A 23,570-nucleotide genomic window follows, 5' to 3' on the forward strand; every position below is an offset into this window, starting at 1 on the left:
ACTAAACATACTCTTCCCATACAATCCACCACCATGCTTCTTGGTATTTACCCAAAGAAGTTTAAGACTTATGTATGTTGCAGATACAATGATGACTACTCAGAGACCACATGGCATGCCCTGAGGGATTTAAGGGAGATTGTTTTACAATCCACTATACAGGTTTTATGAGATAGCCTGACCCCCAGTCCTCATGGGTATTTACTGATATACACAAATGGAAGCAGGCACAAGAAAGAGGAAGTCAGGAAGCAGAGAAGAGATTGAGTAAGTAAGGAAAGGGAACTTCTTTATAGCAGTCAAAAGGGCAAGGGAAATAGCTTAAATATCCCTACTTATTGGTTAATCAGAATTGCTAATTCTATCCCTATTGTGCTGTGTTCGGCACTGCACTAAAAGAGGTGTTTAGTACTCTGTCCTTGTTCTATGTTCCTATTCAGAGCCTCTACATGTGTACACACAGAAACTTGCACACAAATGTTTGTAACAGCTTTATTCATAATTTCCAGAACTTAGAAGACAACCAAGATGTCCTTCAGTTTGTGAATGGACAATGAAATATTATTCAGCATTAAAAAGAAATGAGCTGTCAAGCTATGAAAATACATGGAGAAAACTTAAAGCATATTGCTAGGTGGAAGATGTCTATATACTGAAAAGGCTATATACTGTATGATTTCAACTATGTATATGACATTCTGTAAAAGTAAAACTATGGAAATAGTAAAAGATCAGTGATTCCAAGGGCTAGTCGGTGGAGGGAAATATGAATAGGTGAAGTACAGAGGATTTTTAGAGCAGTGAAAATACTTTGTATGGAACTTTTATGGTAGATGCAGGTTTTTATAAGTTTGTCATAACCCATGCAATGTACAAAATAAGACTAAATCCTAATATAACCTACTGGACTCTGAGTGATAATGATATGTCCATGTAGCTCATCAGTTGTAACAAATGTACCACTCTGGGTAGGGGGATATTGATATGAGGAATGCTATGCATGTGTGGGAATGGAGGTATATGGAAAATCTCAGCACCTTTTGCTCAATTTCCTGTGACCCCCTAAAACTGCTCTAAAAAATAAAACCTGCTGTAAAAAAAGTGACAACTCATTCACTATGAAAATGAAGTAGCTTTATTTATTTTTTTCTATTTATTTTAGGTGAGAAGAGGGGAGATAGTGAGGCAGACTCGCGTGTGCCCTGACTGGGATCCACCCAGCTACCTCATCTGTGGCTGATGCTTGAGTTCTGAGCTATATTTAGCACCCAGGCTGATAGGCTCCAAAGGAGCTGTTCTTAGAGCCCTGGGGCCATGCTTGAACCAACTGAGCCACTGGCTGTGGGAGGGGAAGAGGAAGACAAGGGTGAGTGGGAGAAGGGGAGAAGTAGATGGTTGTTTTTCTTATGTGCCCTGACTGGGACTCAAACGCCAGACATTTATATGCCATGCTGACACTCTATCCACTGAGCCACTAGCCAGGGACAAGTAGCTTTCAAGTGTAAAAACAAAGCTGAAATTAGAACTGGTTGAATCAATCAAACTCTCTTATAAGTGTCTTTTGTAATCTTATGAATTATCCCATAAGGCCTCTGCAAATAGAAAATGGCCAAGGAAGAAGACACCTGTTCTATTACTGTTTGGGGCAATACTAGCCCTCTAGGGTAGTAAGGGAAAAACAGCAAATTAAACATAAAACAGCCATTGTTCTAATTCTGGATAAACCTACCTGGGGTCCTAGCCTGGTAAGCTTCAACTATTCCTTAGTCCAAGGCTCTTCCAGGAAGATGCCACTGAGTGGAACAAAGGAAACAATGCAGAAGGGCAACAATGTGATATACATCACTTACACAGGCTCAACCAAAGGCAGAGAACCAAACACTAAAGCAGGGGTCCCCAAACTTTTTACACAGGGGGCCAGTTCACGGTCCCTCAGACCATTGGAGGGCCGCCACATACAGTGCTTCTCTCACTGACCACCAATGAAAGAGGTGCCCCTTCCGGAAGTGCAGCGGGCCAGATAAATGGCCTCAGGGGGCTGCATGCGGCCCGCAGGCAGTAGTTTGGGGACACCTGCACTAGAGCCTTCAAAAGTTCCTTTTGGTTGGTTTTAGGGTTAAATCCACTATTTTTAAAGAGACTTAAATTCCTTCTTTCATGGGCTCACCACTCTGTTTTTTATCCAAATGTCTCCCAAACTTTTTCCCATATACTTTAAAATTCGCTTAGAGGGTAGACCTTGTGTTAAGTGTTTAATCACAATTAAATCCATACATCAATAAACAGAGCAGGAAGAAATTGTTGGGAACAATGAAATATATTTATTGCATTGCTTGTAGTGATGGTTTCATGGATGTATACTACGAGTTCATCAAGTTGTGTATATTAAATATCTACAGCTTTTTGTATGTCAATTATAAAAAAAAATAAAACAAAAACTCTTCCCCAAATCTTTTCAAAAGAAACTGATGGAATTACATTTAATTCTGCTTTCATTACCATTTATATTGTCTGCAAATAGTTTCTCATTTTCATCTCATTATCATAAAACATATCCCATCAGGAGTGATACATAGTTTCAGTCTTTAGTGGGAAGCCTGAATTCTACTTGACTAAGCCCCTACTATCTTTCTGTATGAGCTCAATTTCATGAGCACAATAAAGCAAATCATTTTACTGTCTTGACTATATTTCATTCATACTTATTCTCTCTCACTCTCTCCTTCCCTACTTAGCCCTAATAATGTTTGTTCTTTCTTTACAGTATGTTCTCCTTTTGACTATCCCTTTTGATCAGTATAATCTGCACATCTATTTTATGGCAGTTTCATTGAGGAGTAATTTATACACCAAAAAATTCAAATTCTAAGTGTACATACACTTCAGTGTTTTGACATGTACCCATTGTGGGGCAAAAGTAGGTTTACAGTTGTTAGTACATGAGACACAGAGTTTATTTTTGTATTATTATTTATTATTGTGTTATTTTCCATATGAACAACCATAAATCTACTTTTGCTCCACTCTGTACAATGGTAACTGCCATTACAGTCATGATATGGAATGTTTTAATTACCCTAGAAAGTTTCTTCATGTCCCCTTGTGGTCAATCCACCCCCTTCACCCAACCCAGTGAAACCACTGATCTTTCTTTCACTATACTTTTGTCTTTTCTAAAAGTTTATATAAATGAAATCATACACTGTACAGTTTTTATGCATGGTTTCTTTCACTCAGCATAAAACTTTCATGCTCATTCATGTTGGTGCATATATCAGTTGTTAGTTCCTTTTTGTTGTTGAGTAGTATCGTGTTGTATGGAAACATCAACATATGTTTATCACCAGTTCATGGTATTTGGCTTATCTCTGATTTGGGGCTGTTATGAATAAAGCAGGTATAAACATATGAGTATAACTCTTTGTATGGAAATGTTTTGGTTTTTCTAGGTAAACAACAAGAAGTGGAATGGCTGGTGTAAGGGGTAAGTAAATGTTTAACATTTCAATAAACCGTCCAACTCTCCAAGTGGCTGTATCATTTTATACTCCCACTAGCAATGTATTGTTATGGCAGACTGGAATGTCTAAGAAGCCAAGTGACACTTGGAAAGTTGGAGAACCAGTTTATTATGCTGGTGGGCCCCACAGAGTTAACACAGCCAAGTCTGAGCCCCGACTAGCAGGGTTTATGGTCACATGGTTGGGTGGAGTTACACGGTATGTGGAATGCAGAAGCAGATTTAAAGAAGCTAAAAAGCGGGATTAGTAAAATCAGAACAAAGAAGCAGTATCATTCCCCCCTTTGATGCCCTCTAACGAAGTCTATGGGGCATCACTATACATGTCTGGAAACACTCATTAGGAGATAAAGGCATGGGGCACTCAGTGTCAGGGTAAGGTTTACTAGGATGAGTTTGATTAAGTTTTTGTAAGGAATCATTTTAACAGAAAATTTCCAAAACATTTTATAGTAACAACATATGCTACTATAAGTATGTAAATGAATATTAATAGCAGTCTTTCTAGTCTATTCAATTTGCTGGAGTGCTTGCAGCTAGCCCTATTGTTATAAGTACAGTCAGGATCCTGATGACAATCAGGAACAGCAGCTGGCAGGCCCGTACAGCCCTGGTGGCTCCTTGTCTGCTGGTTGGGGCCCTCCATCAGTTTCTAGTAGTATGCCTGTTGTTTTTCACAACATCACCAGTAACGGCTTTGTGGGGGTCACTATGAGTGGTCCAGGTCTCTGGCAGGTCCTCAATGTTTGATCTTTTGACTTGGGTATGGTGAATCCAGGGTGCCATATCTGCAATTTTAATGGAAGTTGGAGTAACCAAGACAACTACATGTAGACCTGTCAAAACAGGTTGGAGTGTTTTTTTTCCCTAGTCTTTAACCCATACTACCATATTTCCCCACATATAATATGCTCCCATGTATAAGACACACCTTGATTTTGGGGCACAAAATTTGAAAAAAAAAGTATTACATAAAGTTATTGAACTCAAGTTTTATTCATCGTAAAATTTATACAACTCCTCATCACTGTCAAAACTCCCATCCATTAGCTTATCCTCCTCTGTGTCTGATGATGAATCACTCTCTTCATATATTGCCTCATCCTCAGTTCCATTTATGGAATTTGAAATGCCACACTTCTTAAATGACTTGACAATGATCTCAATCTTGATATTATCTCAGGATCTTTCCACCTAGGCACAAACTTTTCCTTTAGTTGGTTTCTTCACTCTTCCTGCTGGTGTCAGATTGTCCCAGAAGACTTGATCCATTGGTTCCATTCATCTCTCATGGCAGCTTTGAAGGCTTTGTTAATGCTGACATCAAGTGGTTGGAGTTGGGATGTCAAGTCTTCAGGTATGATGCCAAATTTTGTTTTTTGCTCTGCAGCAATCTTCTTTGTGTTTTTTATTATGTGTGCTCTGAACTGATCAAGCACCAATAGAGCAGGTTTGTGTAAGAGCCCACATGATTTCCTCTTCCAAACTTTCTCAAACCAGATTTTCATCTCATCCTGATCCATCCAATCTTTGTCATCAATGTGGACAATGGTTTCTTGAGGAATGTCTTCTTTTGGTATTGTTTTGTGTTTGGAAATCAGCATAGGAGGCAACTTGGTTCTGTCAGCACAACAAGCTAGCACAAGTGTATAATGGCTCTTTTCATGTCCACTTGTCTTCACAGTTAGAGTTTTCACCCTCTTCTTATCAACAGTTTTGTTACATGGAACATCTAATTAAAGGGGGACTTTGTCCATATTTGCAATCTGTCCCAACTCAACTAATGTGTCTTCTGACATTGAATGACAAAACAATGAAATTCAAGGACTTTCTGCTTATAGCTTTCAGGCATCTTTTGGGCAAGTCGTGTGTACATATGCTTAGTCTATTCCATTTCAGGAACATGAAGCATCAATTGTGTACTCTTTTGAAATCAGTAACTTCTTTTTCATTAGCAATTCTTCTTGTCTCAGGCTGAACCATCTTTGTGTACACAGAAATGTCAATTGCCCTTTGATCTTCAATCCATATCTTCAATTTCCTCTGTAAATCAGGCCATTGAGCTGATTTGCCTCTCATGGCTTTCTTCTGCCATGGCGTTTTCAGTAGGATTTCTTCTTCACATAGCCAGTCTAGGATTAATTTTCTGGTTGGAGGAGGACCAAACTTATGTTCAGCAGCACAATTTTCATTCACTTTTGCAAACTGGATCACTTTTAACTTGAATTCAGCACTGTACAAAAATCTTCTGAGTCATTTCTGGGCAGAACATGGCAAAATGTAATCTATTGTAATATACTGGTAACAAGTGTGAAACAATGAGTGCAAAAACAAGCACAAAAAAAGCAGAAAATGCAAATAAAAAAACTACAACCACTGTATAAAATGCACCCAGTTTTAGACCCCAGAAATTTCAAAAAAGGATGCGTCTTATACATGAGGAAACATGGTATGTCTCTAGGCTGATAGGAGTGGATCCAGTGTCCAGTTTCCCAAGGGGGTTGGGGCCTGTTGGGCAGATAAAATATATTATGCTCACTTTGTTAAAGATGGTGCTTCCCATGTGGAGGCAGTTGCCCAGGTGATATTAATGTGTGTTTCTGGGCAGGCAGGATCTTTGTAGCCTGGGGCTTGGTTTTGGGATTAAGCCTTGCCCACCCTTTTTGATGTGGGGTGGTATGACCCAATCATGCCTCAGAGAAGTGACTTTGTATTAGAGACTTCCCTATTTTGTATATTGGATTAAAGGTTTTGAATCTACACTATAAAATGGGGGCAGAACGAGAGCTTGCTCTCTTGGTTCCTGGGATGATTAGCATGAGAGAGCAGAGGGAGCAGAGCAGACTGCAGAGAGCAGAAAGAGGCCATGTGGCCAGGAGAAGCAGCCAAGATGGCGGAATGCTGAGTGAGATGCCAGTTTGTGCAGAGTTTGTATCTGGGATAAGGAAGGAGATGGGGAACTGAGGAGAATAAGGCTGGTGAGCTAGAAACCTTTGATTCTAGGAAACTCAAATAAGTCAGTGGCTTTGTGAGCACTGAATGTGAGTGGGTTTTGGAGCCCAGTGTGTGTTTTTTGCTTGCCCGCTGGGTGCAAGCTAGGATTAAAGAAAATGGCCTATCAGTTTTTGGCTCCGTTGTTTCTTTACCGACTGTCCGAATCCAATGCGAACCTGCATGGGCTAGGCTGCTGTGATAGCGGCCATGGCTTCTGGCCATACAGGGCCCCCTCTAGAACTTCCCTGGTTATTGTTACATCCCAGGAGACAGGCCACAGCAGACACAAAGTGAATTTTATAAGTTTTATTGCAGACCTGCACAGGGACTGCAGGCAACCCATGCAAGGGAGCACTGCAGCCCTCCAAACCTGCACAGGGATGCAGGTAACCCACACAGGGGAACACTGCAGCCCCCCAAACCTGCGCAGGGACTGCAGGCAACCCACGCCTCCGAAGAGACTGGAGCACTGCAGCCAACCAAACCTGTGCAGCCAACAAACTGCGCAGGGACTGCAGCCCCCCAAACCTGCGCAGGGACTGCAGCCCCCCAAACCTGCGCAGGGACTGCAGCCATGAGCTTCTAAAATGGCTCCTTTTTATAGGGTGGCTGTCTAGGATGAGCAAGCATCATACAGAAGCTTATGTGGCTGTTAGTCATTGGCTAGGGAGGTCGTGCGCAGTTACGGGGGGGGGGGGTATTACTCAGTGGAGAATTTCAAACATTAACTTCTGATAAGGGTCTCTTAACCAATAGAATGCAAACATTTGTCTCTTTTTCCTTTTTTTTCCTCTCTCTTTCTTTCAGCCTCCCAGAGTCCCTATCTGTCTCTGCTTCTTGAACGACCTTGGGCATGTTATTCCTAACAGAACAGGAGCAGGACCTGCCTGTAACCCTTAAGTTCCCTGTTCCATTAGTGCCCTGCTTATTTTCTGATCTTCTCTTGGTCCTTACAGTTATCTTATGAAATGTTTTTCCTAGAATCTGAGTCGGTCAAGAGGCCTAATTCTCCTACCTGTTGGGGTCTCCTCTTAGCTTATTAATGATGGTGGAGGTCTCCCATATAAAAATCTCAAGGATGAAGTATCCTGTGGTCCATGAGTGCAATATACCTGCAGCAAGGTGAGGGCTAGCATGTCTACCCATGAGAGGCCTATCTCCTGGCAGAACTTAGCTAGGGTAGTCTTTAGGGTTCAATTCATATGTTCAACTTCCCCTGAACTCTGTCTGAGGCCAGTATGCAGCATGTGGTTTCCAGTTGATTTTTAATGCTTTTGCTATTGCCTAAACAGTGGTTGACATAAAAGCAGGCCCTCTTTGCTGCTTGGTCAGCAAAAACAGTTTTCCAAACTTATTAGGTCAGTTCTTTTTTTGATGTCCTTTGCAGTATATGACTGCTACTCTTTTGGGTTTCCAGACTACTTTCAGTAGTTGAAAAATTTCTTCTTTGTTTTTGATTTTTTTTTAACCCTGGACATGCGTAGTCCTCTTTCCTAATAAATTGCTCTGTGCCATGGAACTACAAATAATCACTCATACATTCATTCACTCAGAAGTTATTACTCCCCCCCTTTTCCTGGCATCCATCCTTGTCTGATGTCTAAATTTTGAGACCACAGGAGATGATCAAGCTTGCCTTCCATCCGAAGACGAGCCTGACTGGGGGACTGGCCCTAGGACCTTCCTTTGTCCTGATGTGCACCCAGAAAAGGTTAGTCTGTCTCTCTGTTGAGTTCAGTCAGGTCCAGTTACCCCTGAGCATGGGGGCCTCTGGGAAGGAGGTCCTATGGAAAATGTTGAGTGGCACTGCCTTGTTTACATGGAAGGTCCCTGCCATTCAGTGGTTCTTGTTGCCAGGCCAGTGGTGCAAGGGGCCAGCATGGTTGGCTTCCCAGTCAGGGAACCAAATGTTATGGCAGAATGGAAAGTCAGAGACACTTGGAGAGTTGAAGAACCAGTTTATTATACTGGTGGGCCCAGAGGAGTTAACACTCCAAAGTCTGAGCCTTGACTGTCAGGGTCTTGTGGTTTTATGGTCACACGGTTGAGTGGGATTACATGATACACGGAATGTGGAAGCAGGTTTACAGAAGCTAAAAAGTGAACTTAGGAAAAGAGGAAAAGTGAACAAAGAAGCAGTAACAGCCATATCAGTATAAAATTTAGTTGTCTCAGATTCTCATCAATGTCTGGTATTGTCAATCCTCCTAATGTTAACCATTCAAGTGGATGTGCAGTGCATTTTACATGGGTTTACATCTACCACTTTACTATTTGCTTTTTATTTGTCCCAATTTCACTCTTCTTTTCTCCCTTTGTTTTTGCCTTCTTTTGAAATTATTGATTATTAATTATTTTTAATTTTTATTTTTTTAGAGAGAGTAAGAGAGAGAAAGAGAGACAGACAGGAACACATAAACAGGAGGACAGATGAAAAACATCAACTCATAGCAGCGACACCTTAGTTATTTATTTATTGTTTTCTCACATATGCCTAGACCAGGGGGCTCCAGATGAGCCAGTGACCCCTTGCTCAAGCCAGTGAACTTGGGCTTTAAGCCAGTAACCATAATATCACATCTGTGATCGCACACTCAAGCTGATTTATTTATTTATTAAAGTGATGTATAGCCAGCAGCCACCATTGTGGCCATTTACATGCAGGTTCTCATTGAATTTGGGCAGAAGGTAAAGAAATGGCAGAGTCAGAGGATGGTGGGTGTAAAGCCAGTAGCTACGACCACCATCACAGCTACCTGGCTCATGCAGGTTCACATTAGATTCAGACAGACAGTAATGAAACACCAGAGCCAAGAACTGGTGGGCCATTACCTTTAATCCTAGCTTGTACCTGGCAGGCAAGTAAAAACACACACTGGGCTCCAAAATCCACTCATTCAGTGTTCACAAAGCTACTGACTTATCTGAGTTTCCTAGAATCAAAGATTTCTAGCGCACCAGTCTTATTCACCTGTTTTCCATCTCCTTTTCCCTGCACAAACTCTGCACAAACTGCCTTCTCCCTCTACACTCCGCCATCTTGGCTGCTTCTCCTGGCCTCCTCCACATGGCCTTTTTCTGCTCTTTTTTCTCCGCTTTCTCTTCTAATGCTAATATCAGGAACCAAGAGAGAGTAAGCTCCTGGTCTGCCCCACTTTATAGTGTAGAAATTAAAACCTTTAATCCAATATACAAACAAGGAAGTCTCTGACACAGTCACTTATCTGAGGCATAATGCGGTTCCTCATAAGAGTGCACCACTCTACATCAAAAAGAGTGGAAAAGGCTTAGTCTTAAAACAAAGGCTTAGGCTATAAGAATCCTGCCTGCTTATAGCCTGTCCCCCCACATCCAATGCAAACTATAAGCAAGCAAACATATATATCATTATTTACAAATTTATTTGACCAACAGTGGGCAATTCTGTTTATTGGTGTTTCACCAAGATAGGCAAGCCACAAGAAAAAAACAAAGGAAAAGCAGAAAACCTACTTTTTTCTTAGAGGGCAAGGGATTAGGGAGGCCTCTGCAATGCTGATAGCAGGAACCGAGAGAGAGCAAGAGTCCCTGTTCTGCTTCATTTTATAGTATAGAAAATTAAATCCTTTAAGCCAATATACAAATAAGAACATCTCTGATACAAAGCCACTTATCTGAGGCATAAATGAGATTTCTCATAAGAGTGCACCAGCCCTATCATGCAACAGTCAAGGGTGTGGGGAAAAGCTTAGTGTTGAGAAGACCTTAGTACAGTATTAGAAGGGAGGGAAAGAGTCTTAAAACTAAGCCTTAGGCTATAATGACTTTGCCAGCTTATAGCCTGTCTCCCACACCCAAAGCAAGCAAACATATATATATTTACAAACTTATTTGACCAACAAGCGCGTACATTATTGCTTTAAAAATAAATCAAAGGAGGACAAAAATGTCCAGACAACTTGATGAAAGAAGTAGGATTTATTTAGCTGGCGGAGCTGCATGACCCCAAAAGAGGCAACAAAACACATGCTCCCTGAAGTTAGATTTCTTACATCTTATATACCTTTACAGCTTTAGCTTTCACGTGACAAATGCCTGATTTCTATGACTTCTTTGTTTGCAGGCCTATGTGACTTTCGTGTCTAAGGGAGGGGAAGAAGAGGTAGCCAGAGAGTCTGTCCTTGATAATCCTACCACTCATTCTTCTTACTGGAGCTGCATGCAATTTTATTTCAAGGAATTAATAACAAGCAAGGTCCACATCCATGGTGTAAAACCAAGAGCCATGGCCAGGGCCACCATCACAGCAGCCGCCTGGCCAGTGCAGGTTCGCATTGGATTCGGACAGTCGGCAAAGAAACAATGGAGCCAATAACTGATAAGCCATAGTCTTTAATCCTAGCTTGCACCCAACGGGCAAGTAAAAATACACACTGGGCTCCAAAACCCACTCACATTCAGTGCTCACAAAGCCACTGACTTATCCGAGTTTCCTAGAATCAAAAGTTTCTAGCTCACCAGCCTTATTCTCCTCAGTTCCCCATCTCCTTCCTTATCCCCGATACAAACTCTACACAAACTGGCATCTCACGGATGTGGCATCTCATGGATGTGGACCTTGCTTGTTATTAATTCCTTGAAATAAAATTGCATGCAGCTCCAGTAAGAAAAATGAGTGGTAGGATTATCAAGGACAGACTCTCTGGCTACCTCTTCTTCCCCTCCCTTAGACACGAAAGTCACATAGGCCTGCACTCCGCCTATCTTGGCACTCCGCCATCTTGGCTGCTTCTCCTGGCCTCCTTTACGTGGCCTTTCTCTGCTCTCCTCTGCTCTCTCTTCTAATGATAATCTCAGGAACCAAGAGCACAAACTCTGTTCTGCCCCCATTTTATATTGTAGCTTCACAACCTCTAATCCAATATACCAAATAGGGAAGTCTCTAATACAAAGTCACTTCTCTGAGGCATGATTGGATTGTACCACCCCACATCAAAAAGGGTAGGAAAGGCTTAATCCCAAAACCAAGCCCCAGGCTACAACGATTCTCAACACACATTAATATCATCTGGGTGATGGCCTCACGTGGGCAGCGGAGCCATCTTAACAAAGTGAGCATAATACATTTTATCTGCCCAACACATAGTTTGTTATTTTTCAAACTTTTCTGTCTGCCCTTGTTCCCTCTGTCAAGAACACTGAGGTCACAGGCTAGAACATAAGACTCCAGACATTGCAAACCCCTCTCCCCTCTGCATTCTTCTGATTTCTTCTTTTCAACGTAGCCTTGAAGCTGTCCTTCTTTAGAAAAATCTGTTAGGCAGGTGAAGGAAAAAACAATTTAATATTAATTTCAAGTATATTTTCTATTGATATGATAATTTTTTTTAAGGTTTGGTGAAAAGAAAATAATATTTAAATAAAACAAGATACAAAGAATGGTGTCCTAATCCTTCGTAACATACAGTGTAAGTTAGGATTAAATTTAGAGCATAACTGAATGTGAACTATTCCTGATGAGTTTGTTGTAAGATACCAAAAAGCTGCAAATTAATATTAATATTCTGGGAGAAAACATCAGATTTTTCTGTCCATTCTTTGGAAAATGGGGGAAAAAGAATGTAGAAGTCTCCTGACTTACAAGGATGACTAGGGTCATTTGGTTTTAAATTCTCTGAGAGGATTAAGGTTATCTGAGGAACTCCCTTTCACTTTCAATAAGAAACAAAATTTACATACCACTTGACACTGATTTTAGCTCTCCATCCCTTCCTGGAATCCTGAGATTAACTAGTACCTATAGGCAAAGGAGGAGAGATAGACACTAAAAGGATTTGTGAATGTCTTTGATTGTATTACCTTGAAAGTTTTAACATTCTTTGTAAATCTCCTAGACAAATGTTAATCTTTTCGAATGTTAATCTTGTTTTTGTAATCTTGTCAAATGGTAATCTTGTTAAATGTTAATCTTGTCAGGCTATTATTCCCCCCCCCCCAACCTGTATGTAGTCAAAAGGGTATATGACCAGCCTCTGAAATATACTCGGGGCACATGATTTGGGTTACCCTGTGACACAGCTATGCCCTGTGTCAACCATATGTGGCCGGCATATTTAACAAATCTTCTCCTTCAATAAAACTCTTCAAAATTCATCTGGACTCGATGTCTCTAAGTTAACCCAATGGAGTGAGGTATGGTGCTTTTCAGAATCTGGGGTACAGTACTTTATAACAAGTTTTACATAGAGGCAATGTGGTAAGGTGCCAAAGAATTGCAAAAATTAATATTAAAATTTTAGGAGGAAAAGTCAGGCTTCTTGCCTATTCTTTCTTTAGAGAAAGGAGAAAGAAGAATGCAGAAGCTTTCTAGCTTGCAAGGACAACTGGGTCATTTTGTTTTAACTATAGAATAAAAGTTATCTGAAGAACTTCCTTTCCCTTTCAATAAGAGACAATTTACACACCCTACACTGATTTTAACTCTTCCTTCCTTCCTGGAATCCCGAGAGTAACATATACCTCTGGATAAAGGGATGGGAGGTAGACACTAAAAGATTTGTGAATGTGGGGTTCCTGAGATTAGCATTAGAGCAGAAAGCAGGTTAGAGAGCAGAGAAAGGCCATGTGGAGGAGGCCAGGAGAAGCAGCCAAGATGGCAGAGTGCTGAAAGAGAAGCTAGTTAGTGCAGAGTTTGTGTAGAAAGAAGGAGATGGGGAACAAAGGAGAATGAGGCTAGTGAGCTAGAAACCTTTGATTCTAGGAAACTCAGATAAGTCAGTAGCTTTGTGAGCACTGACTGAGTGGGTTTTGGAGCCCAGTGTGGGTTTTTACTTGACTGCCAGATGCAAGCTAGAATTAAAGATAATGGCCCACCAAAAAAAAAAAAAAGAAAAAGAAAAAAAAAAGAAAAAAGTTTTGTGAATGTTTTTGATATGTAAAATGATATCACTATTCTCTTGCCTTATAGATTTTAATATGTAGAAATGTTTTTTATAGATCCTATAGACAAATGTTACAAGCTTGTTAATAAATTTGTTATTATGTCATGTTCCCCTTCTTTTTCCTTTCCTCCAAACCTGTATGTGATCAAATCTATATAATGAGCTGCAAGACTTCTTCACGACACACATGATTTCGGTCAGTTATACCCCGTGTTGTTCACATGTAGCTGGCTTAATAAATAAAACTTCTCAAAAATTCATTTGGACTTGGTGTCTCTACATAAACCTGCAGAAGTAAGGTACAGTACTTTACAACAGCACAAGAGCTGAAACACCCAGAAATTTCAGTATGAAAAAGAGTGATGGTTGGAGGCACAGTCTCAACTGCTGAGATGGACTGATTTATGGTTGAAGAAATACTAATTAAGGTTTGAGAGTGAAATCAACAAAGTACAGGGAATGAGACAAGAAAAAATAAAAACAATGAGTCTGTTGAAGGAGAAGGGCAGAGGAATTATACTTTCTGCAAAGAGGAGCTAGTTTTCCAACACTGAGCATAACACATCTATAGCTACTTTTCTAAATAGCTCAACTGTAAGCATATTTATGAATAAAATCATTATTTGTAGAAAAACATGAAGACATTAAATGGCCTTATTTATATTCTTACAGGGTGAGAAATTGTTATTTTATCTGGCTATTTATTGTAAATAGAACTAAGAAATTAACTCATAGGGATTGGAAAACTTCCTGGCAAGAAAAGGACTCAGTATGAATAAATTCCTTTCTCTTTCAGATTTCTTTTTTTCTTTCTTCCCCCTGCCCTTACCCTCTTTCTATCTTTACTCTCTTCTCACTCTTTCTCTTTAAGAAATACTATACTAGCCCTCAGTAATATGTATTTAAGGACAAATATGGAAGCAGTTAAATTCAATTCATACCTGGTAAAATAAGGCAATCTCTGGAAAATAGTCAACCATTTCTTTTGCTTTTGCTTCTTGACAGACTCCCTGGAGATATGTAAATTATCACTTCCATCTGGTTTATTGCCATCATGGATGCTTGAGTATTTATTTTTGAAGGGAGGTATAAATAAAGCTAAGCTACTTTGCAGCAACTACTTTCCAGAAAAGCTGCAAAGTGAAGCTATAAATCTGAAGTGTAATTCTCTTCATAGGATGCCATCCCACACACATGTTTACAGAGGGAACACTGACTTTTTGGGTCTGCTAGAGCAACTGGTTAAGGGGAAAATTACCAAGCTACAGGTGTAATCAACTATTCTAAAATAGTCCTTTTGAATGGCAAAGAAAAGTTGAATGCATTATAATTTTTTCTAGATTTATTTCTCCCTCTTTTTTTTTTTTGTATTTTTCTGAAGTTGGATACGAGGAAGCAGTCAGACAGACTCCCGCATGCATCTGACTGGGATCCACCCAGCATGCCCACCAGGGGGCGATGGTCTGCCCATCTGGGGCGTGGCTCTGTTGCAACCAGGGCCATTCTAGCACCTGAGGCAGAGGCCATGGAGCCATCCTCAGCGCCCGGGCCAACTTTGCTCCAATGGAACCTTGGCTGCGGGAGGGGAAGAGAGAAACAGAGAGGAGGAGAGGTGGAGAAGCAGATGGGCACTTCTGTGTGCCCTGGCTGGGAATTGAACCCGGGACTCCTGCACACCAGGCCGATGTTCTACCACTGAGCCAACCGGCCAAGGCCTCTCCCTCTTTTTTTTAATGGGATGAGGGAAGTGGAGATAAGTCACTGCTGTTTCTATACAGAGAGAATTGATTGTGAGAGGTGTTTTTCTTCTTATACTAATGTTGTGCAGATAAAGTTATTTTTTCTCACTTTGTTAAAGATGGCACTGCCCATGTGGATGCCCATTGTCCAGGTGACAATATTAGTTGTCCTTCTTGCTTGAGATGGGCATGATTATACTAATGTGTGTTGGGGGAGGGCTTTTGCACCAAAAGGTTTTAAAAGGAGGAGTTAGAAGGCCATTTGAGGGGAGACTACATTGTTCTAGGGAAGAGTGATTATGTTCTAAGAAGAGCCATGGAGGCAGGGCTGGGAAGCTACGAGGGGGAGGCAGCCAGAATGGCAGATTAGGAGAAGGAATGGGGAACAGAGGTGAATAAGACTGGTGAGTAGAAACCTTTGATTCTAGGAAACTTGGGTGAGTCAGTGGCTTTGGGAGCCCTGAATGGAAAGGGAAGTATTTCCCCGCTGTGTGTATTTCTTGCCCGCTGGGTGCAAGTCTAGAATAAAGACAATGAAACACCAGCTTTTGCCTCAACTGTTTCATTATCATTGGTCTAAATCAAACCTGAACCTGTGTTGGCCAGGCGGCTTTGATGTCAGTTGCAGATACTGGCTATACAACTACTCTCATTTTCTTTCTCTGTTTGCTATTCTTGCTCACATTATCTGACATGAAGTCTATCTGCCTAAATATTCCATTTCCAACTGTTGGTAAAATAAGTTTTTAAAATATAATTTTTATCTTTGCTAGCTTATAGTTTGCATTGGGGGCTGGGCAGTGCCAGATATCTGTGATCTGTGAAATTACAAATTACCTTCCAGCTTGGGAAGGGCCATTGTTTGCTAATGTTTGCTTTGCTGGAGGAGAGGTTTTTCATCAGAAAGTTTTGAAAAGAGAGAGCAGAAGGAGAAGAGGCAGAGAGAAGCCATGTATGCAGAGTAAGATAAGAGAGAATGCAGGGTGCTGAGGAAGAAGTCATGTTGGCAGAGAAGGGAAAAGGTGTGCAGATGGGGAATCAGAGGTGAGGGGCTTTTATGAGCTCCACTGAGACTGGTGAGGCTTTTGATTCTAAGAGGAATCAGAGAATATTCTCCTGGTTGTGGAACTAAATAATGTGTCAGTGGCTTTGTGAGCTCTGAATGAAGAGGGAAGTGTTTTCCTCGTGTGTTTGCTCATTGGCGAGTGTGAGACTTTAATAAAGGAATGGCTCACCATTTTTTGGCCGTACTGTTTCTTTACCATCTGTCCAAATTCAATGGGAACCTGCATGTGAATGGCCAAGATGGCCATGACTACTGGCCATACACGAACTGTTAATGTAGGCTGGTAGCTAGACATTGAGGAGGAAACAGAGCAAAGGAGTAAGACATTATATTTAATAGAACTTGGAAAGCCTGTTTCATTCTATTTTCCAGGACTCCAGGAGATTAACATTCTTTTCTTCCCCATGCAGGGAGGAAGGACCAGATTTTCCAATCCCCCAAGGTGAAGCAGATAAACCCCAGACAATGGGGGAACGTGGTCTGTGCTTGCACTTGAAGGCATGTGCAGTGGAAGCCAAGATGGGGACCATAGAGACCTGTCATTCTAACCTAGACAAAGGATCTGATTGGTTAGTGGGAGGAACCAATGCCCAAGCCTGCAAAATTTTAAAGAAACTGATTGGTTAGCTTAAACAAAAGCTAGATTTTCCAGCCCAAAAACTCCAACAGAGATCTGGCCTTCCCTTCTCTCTGTCTTCTTGCTTGGAAACGTACTTGTTCCAACTGCTTCCATGCTATATGGGCTGGCAGCTGCCTGCAGGACATCCCCCAAATACAGTCTGAGCAGCACCCAAACTGAACTAAGCTTTTTATTTTTTTAAATTTATTTTTATTTTTATTTATTTTTATTTTTTTTATTTTTTTGCATTTTTCTGAAGCTGGAAACAGGGAGGGACAGTCAGACAGACTCCCGCATGCGCCTGACCGGGATCCACCCGGCACGCCCACCATGGGGCGACGCTCTGCCCACCAGGGGGCGATGCTCTGCCCATCCTGGGCGTCGCCATGTTGCAACCAGAGCCACTCTAGCGCCTGAGGCAGAGGCCACAGAGCCATCCCCAGCGCCCGGGCCATCTTTGTTCCAATGGAGCCTTGGCTGCGGGAGGGGAAGAGAGAGACAGAGAGGAAGGCGCGGCGGAGGGGTGGAGAAGCAAATGGGCGCTTCTTCTGTGTGCCCTGGCCAGGAATCGAACTCGGGTCCTCCGCACGCTAGGCCGACACTCTACCGCTGAGCTAACCGGCCAGGGCCTTGAACTAAGCTTTGATATAGGCTAAACTATGGTGCAGAGCATCTGCACTTTGGTCTTTATACTGGGCTTAGTGAGGATGACTGGACTTTTCCTTGGTGGGACAGACAGAGATAAGACATTGAAAACCTATGGGCAACCTTCTATTTCAACCCCAAATAAATCTTACTGCCAAAGTCTAAGCTTCTTCAAATGCAGGTCCTTTGAAACTCCTTTCAACATAGCAAAAGAACCATACCTCCAACAGTAACACAACTAAATAGAAAATGATGAGGAAAAATCTTTTTAAAAGACTCTGTTGTCCTGGCCAATTGGCTCAGTGGTAGAGCATTGGCCCAGCATGTGGACGTCCCCATTGGATTTCCAGCCAGGGCACACAGGAGAAGCAACCATTTTCTTTTCCACCCCCACCTTCTTCCCACAGCCATGGTTTGATTAGTTTGAGCGAGTTGGCCTGGGGCATTGCGGGAGCTTCCTTGCTGAGCAATGGAGCAATGGAACAATGGCCCCAGATGGGCAAAGCATCGCCCCTAGTGAGATCACCAGGTGGATCCTTGTCAGGGCACATGTGGAAGTCTGTCTCTCAGCCTCCCCTCCTCTCACTAAAATAAAATTAAAAATAAATAAATAAATAAAATGACTTTCTTGCCCTGGCTGGGTAGCTCAGTTGGTTGGAGCATCGTCCCCATGCACCAAGGTTGCAGTTTGATCTCTGGTCAGGGCACATACAAGAAACAATCAAGAAGTGTATAAATAAGTGAAACAAGAAATCGATGTTTCTTTTTCTCTCTCTTTCCTTTCTCTAAAATCAATCAGTAAAAAATTTTAAAAACCCTCTTAAGTTTACACTTTTAAATTAACCCATAAAAGAGATAAAAACTCAAATTCTACTCACTTCCTAGGGCATATGGCATCTCTCTGCTCAAATCAGATAATGTATCTCTATGGCCAGCAGTTGTGGCCATCCTGGACATTTACATGCAGGTACCTTCTCATTAGATACGGGCAGACAATAAATAAACAGTGGAGCCAAAAAATGATGGGCCATTCCTTTATTAAAGTTTCACACCAGCTGACAAGCAAACACCCAGGGCTCCCAAAATTACTGACACATTCTCCGGTTTCACAACCAGGAGAATCTTCTCCAGTTTCTCCTAGAATCAAAGGCCTCACCAGTCTCAGCAGAGCTCACAAAAGCCCCTGACCTTGGTCCCCCATCTGCACACCTTCTCACTTCTCTGCCAACATGGCTTCTTCCTCAGCACCCTGCATTCTCTCTGCTCTCCTTGCAAAACATGGCTTCTTTCTCTTCTTTGCCAACATGGCTTCTTTCTCTCTGCCTGTTCTCCTTCTACTCTCTTTTTAAAACTTTCTGGTGTGAAAACCTCTCCTTCAGCAAACATTGGCAAAATAATGGTCCTTCCTAAGCAGGAAGGTAATTTGCAATTTTACAGACCCACATATACCTGGTGCTGCCCAGCCCCCAATGCAAACCATAAGCAAGCAAACATAAAAAATCACATTTTACAAACTTATTTGACCAACAGCGTCATTTATGAATGAATGGTTTATTGATTGCTTATTAAATTAATGGGTTATAAATATGATTTATAACCATTAGAAATTGAAAATAACATTAAAATGTGGAAATGACCATCTCTGTTAGCACATGTAAGGCATGTTCATAATTTTGAGCCATATTAAAAAACCAAGTTTGTGCTGGACAACAGTCCAGGCATAATAAGCTCTGAGTATGGCTATTAATGAGCACAAACTAGGTAAAAAGCCACATAAAATATCAACATTTTTAGATATGCCATAGTGATCTAGACTAAAAAGTAAATCCTTGCACTGATGTTAAAGTATCTAAGATTTTCCAATTCATTTTTATTAGCAATTTTCCAGGACTCTATTCTGGGATATTAAGTTTCTATTCTCAGGTAGTCTCTACATGTTGTGTCAATAAACCATCTTGGTATCTCCTTGAACTTTGGAATCATCTGGGTTAACTAAACTCTTAGAAAAACTTCTAACACAGCCAAAGTGAGAAAAGGAAAATGCATGTTCATACTCATTTCGGCGTGGTACAAAAGGTTGTATAACCGAAGGGATGTGGGTTCCACTGCAATCTCTACCAGTTATCACCAGTGTGGTCCTAAGAAAGTCTATGACAGGGGTCCCCAAACTTTTTACACAGAGGGCCAGTTCACTGTCCCTCAGACTGTTGGAGGGCCGGACTATAAAAAAAACTATGAACAAATCCCTATGCACACTGCACATATCTTATTTTAAAGTAAAAAAAACAAAACGGGAACAAATACAACATTTAAAATAAAGAACAAGTAAATTTAAATCAACAAACTGACCAGTATTTCAATGGGAACTATGCTCCTCTCACTAACCACCAATGAAAGAAGTGCTCCTTCTGGAAGTGCGGCAGGGGCCGGATAAATGGCCTCAGGGGGTCGCATGCGGCCCGCGGGGCCATAGTTTGGGGACCCCTGGTCTATGAATTCCTAATGGGTCTCAGTTTTCTCATCTGGAAGATTGTTGTGGGATCACTTTTGGGATTAAATAAGATAAGCACCTGTGTAGTATGTAGATCCTCAAGAAATGATAGCTTTTGCTTTCCATTCCATTTACATTTTCGACCCCTAGACAAAAAGTATTCTTGGTCTTTAAGGACATGAGAAATCTTTCTTTCTCTTGTCTGAAAGCATTTGGCAGATAGGAGGTGCTCAATACATGTAAGCTCCTTGTCATATCTTTACCTGCCTCACCAGACACTAGTGTCCCTTAGAGCCTAACCCTCTCATATGTTACTTGGTTCCACGTGCACAGCAGCTGTGAAGTCCCCACTTCCTCATTCCTCACTCCAGGAGTGCTGAGTCAGGCTGAGAGGAAGAGTGGAATGCATGAGTATCTGGAAGTCTGGTTTAAAGAACATCCTTTCTGGGGTAGGTGAATGGGAAATAATTGATGCAGATATATATATGTATGTATTAGAAAGGATGTATATATATGTATGTATTAGAAAGGATGAAATTTTAGAATTTGGATCCTCTTGTTTTCTTGATTAAACCTCTCATTTTGAGAAAAAACTAGAGAATTAACATAATAATTGTGGGTGAAGGTCTCATAAAAAATGATATTCTTTTAATATTTCAAGGCCAAACTTCTGGTAGTAATAAAGCTAAGATTAGCAGAAAGGAATAGAATTTTGTCTCTGTTTTTCATAAAATTTACATGCTGTGTATATATAGATATTTAAGCATCACCAGCCTCACATACTCTGCTTTGTTTGGGGATTCATCAATGGCTATGTGAATAAGAGTCTATTTAAGATGCACTATGTAAAATGACATGTTAAAGGAAATAATGCTTTTGAAAAATGTTAAACCACTGTCTTTTGAATTCATTATAAATCCACTTCTCTATGACTCTTCACCCATTAAATGAGTAATATTCATTACTTAAGGGGGTTGTTGACTATTTACTGGAACTAATAAGTCATTATTCAACTTTGAACTTCAAAATTAAATTATCCCTGAGTTCACAGTTAGATGACTCTTGTGAACCAAGCTTTCTGAAAGGAATTATATTTTCTAAATTCCAAAATCATCTTTTTACCTTATAAAAGCAAAACACAGGGGTTAGAGCCTGGATTTCTTTTACTCAGCCTCAATGCCCAGAAAGGGATATCAGGGAGGCTCTGATATCCAGGAAGAGGAAACCCTTCTAGTGCAGAGAAGATTCTGAGTGCTCTTGAAGAGATGCAGTCAGAGTAACTCTGCCTGGTCCCTGAGATGGAAGCCAGATAGATGCTCACACCACCCTGAATCAAGATGGAAAAAGGGAATATGAGAGTAGGAAGTGAAGAGCAGGGGGAGCACACACACACCTCTTTCCCAGTTTGGCTATAGCCAGAGAAGACCTCAGGGTGTCCCATAGCCATTGGATTGGCCACAGTAGAGCAGACACAGATATAACATATTTAGGCAGAGGTGGCCCCCACACCCCTGCTTCCATATGGCATGGGAGAGATTCAGACCTAAAGGACCCTTCTAGCAGGCGGGAGCATGGGGGGAAGATGAGGGACTTCTCAGGTAGATAAGAATTAAGAAGCAATTTGCCTTTTAGAGGATTGAGGGTAGAAGAAATGGGGTAGAAGGCAATTGGGGGGCAGATGAACAATGCACTGAGGCTCAGGTGAACACCATTGAAACACACACCAAACTGCGATACCGTATTCCAAAGTCAAGGAGAACTAGCATGAGCCCCCCCCCCCCCCCCAACCCTGCCATCACAGCCTGAACTATACTTGGTGTCAAGAAGCCCCACAGAGATAAGGGGAATGATGTGGCTGAAAAGATGCCATGAGAGACCAAGCACTTTATGTTAAAAATAACTGAGCATTCTTGAATGGGCTGTTTTGTGGTAGAAGTTGTTCAGTATTTGCTACTGAAAGAAAATGAAGGCTACTGAGCAAGGTGAAACAGGACATATAAGTTAATTAATTTCCTTACTATTGGAATTACACCCTTTGCTACTCTTTGAGGACCCATCAAAAAAATCTGGGTCAGCCAAAGCTCGGAACTTAAACTGTATAATTTAGCAATTGGAAACATATTCCAAGATTATACAGAGCATCAGAATTTTCAAAAACAAATCAGTCTTAAATTAAATCTAAAAAATACTACTGACTATTGTTTTATGACTTCATGTAAAATGTGTCTATGTATATGTGTATTGTGACACTTGTGTTTTGGGGCTTCAATTAGCAGAGAGATCAAATCAAAATTTTTATTTTTTTTATCCAAAATAGCCTAGAAGCATGAATATGCAAAGAGCCTAAACATAATATCCTAAGATTGAGAGTCCTGAGGTAGCAAGCTTGGTTGGGGTTAGTTTATGTTTTACAGAAGAAGAGAGCAAGAGCTCCAGCAAGAGTCCTTTAACATCAACCAGTCTGGCAAAACCAAAACATATATCTGTTTCAAATACAACACTATAACCTAAAATGAGCATTTGTTTTCAATTCAGTAGATCTTGACTAAAATGTACAGAGCATCTTAAAAATAACCGGTTAAAATTAGTGACATAAGTAGAGTTTTCCCCAAAACAGATCCTGAGATAAGAATTTGAGTGTGTTTTATCAGGAAGCTGATCCCAGCAGGACTGTAGGGGTGGTGAAGGGTGACAGGTAAAAGGTGATGGAAAAAAGGATTAATATGGAATAAGATAATGCACAGGTGACCACTGGGGCATTGAGGCTCAGTCCTAGTGGGAACTTCTGGGTGAAGAAAGCATTCCTGACTTATGCCACCTGAAGGATGAGGAGTAGGTATTTATTCTCCAATTGTGGGGGCATCAACTCTCCAGCACTCTGTACTGGCCATGCAGCAGATAAGCATGACCAAAAAAAACCCCTTAAAGAAAGTGAAAAACACATATAGTAGGAAGCTCTTCAAGGTTAGAAGAGCTACCACGTTTATTAGGAATTTAGGTAACTTAAAAGCAGAAAAGAGTAGGCCCTGGCCGGTTGGCTCAGTGGTAGAGCATCGGCCTGGAGTGCAGAAGTCCCGGGTTCGATTCCCGGCCAGGGCACACAGGAGAAGCGCCCATCTGCTTCTCCACCCCTCTCCCTCTCCTTCCTCTCTCTCTCTTCCCTTCCCGCAGCCGAGGCTTCATTGGAGCAAAGATGGCCCGGGCGCTGCGCTGGGGATGGCTCCTTGGCCTCTGCCCCAGGCGCTAGAATGGCTCTGGTCAAGGCAGAGCGACGCCCCAGAGGGGCAGAGCATCGCCCCCTGGTGGGCGTGCCGGGTAGATCCCGGTCGGGCGCATGCGGGAGTCTGTCTGACTGTCTCTCCCTGTTTCTAGCTTTGGAAAAATACAACCCCCCCCCCCAAAAAAAAAAAACCAGAAAAGAGTAAATCAGGAATTTCTGGAGCACCCAGAATGGCTGTGTTACTAAATGAAGATGAACGCAGTAAGGCACCAAATTTCTGGCAAAGTCTATACAAAATGTAGCCTTGTTATATAAAATCTTATCAGAGTGGATTTGTTTAGCTTGTATATTTAAGC

The 23,570-nt window shown here is 41.4% G+C and overlaps 1 non-coding gene across 1 annotated transcript; it reads left to right on the forward strand.

Annotated features, from left to right (window-relative positions):
• The first annotated feature begins 23,017 nt into the window (after window positions 1-23,017).
• TRNAS-GGA (transfer RNA serine (anticodon GGA)) lies at window positions 23,018-23,093 on the forward strand. Its single transcript has one exon. It is a non-coding gene; the product is annotated as a tRNA-Ser (tRNA).
• The last annotated feature ends 477 nt before the right edge of the window (window positions 23,094-23,570 follow it).

Source organism: Saccopteryx bilineata, chromosome 4 (assembly GCF_036850765.1).
Source record: "Saccopteryx bilineata isolate mSacBil1 chromosome 4, mSacBil1_pri_phased_curated, whole genome shotgun sequence".
Taxonomy (NCBI): Eukaryota; Metazoa; Chordata; class Mammalia; order Chiroptera; family Emballonuridae; genus Saccopteryx; species Saccopteryx bilineata.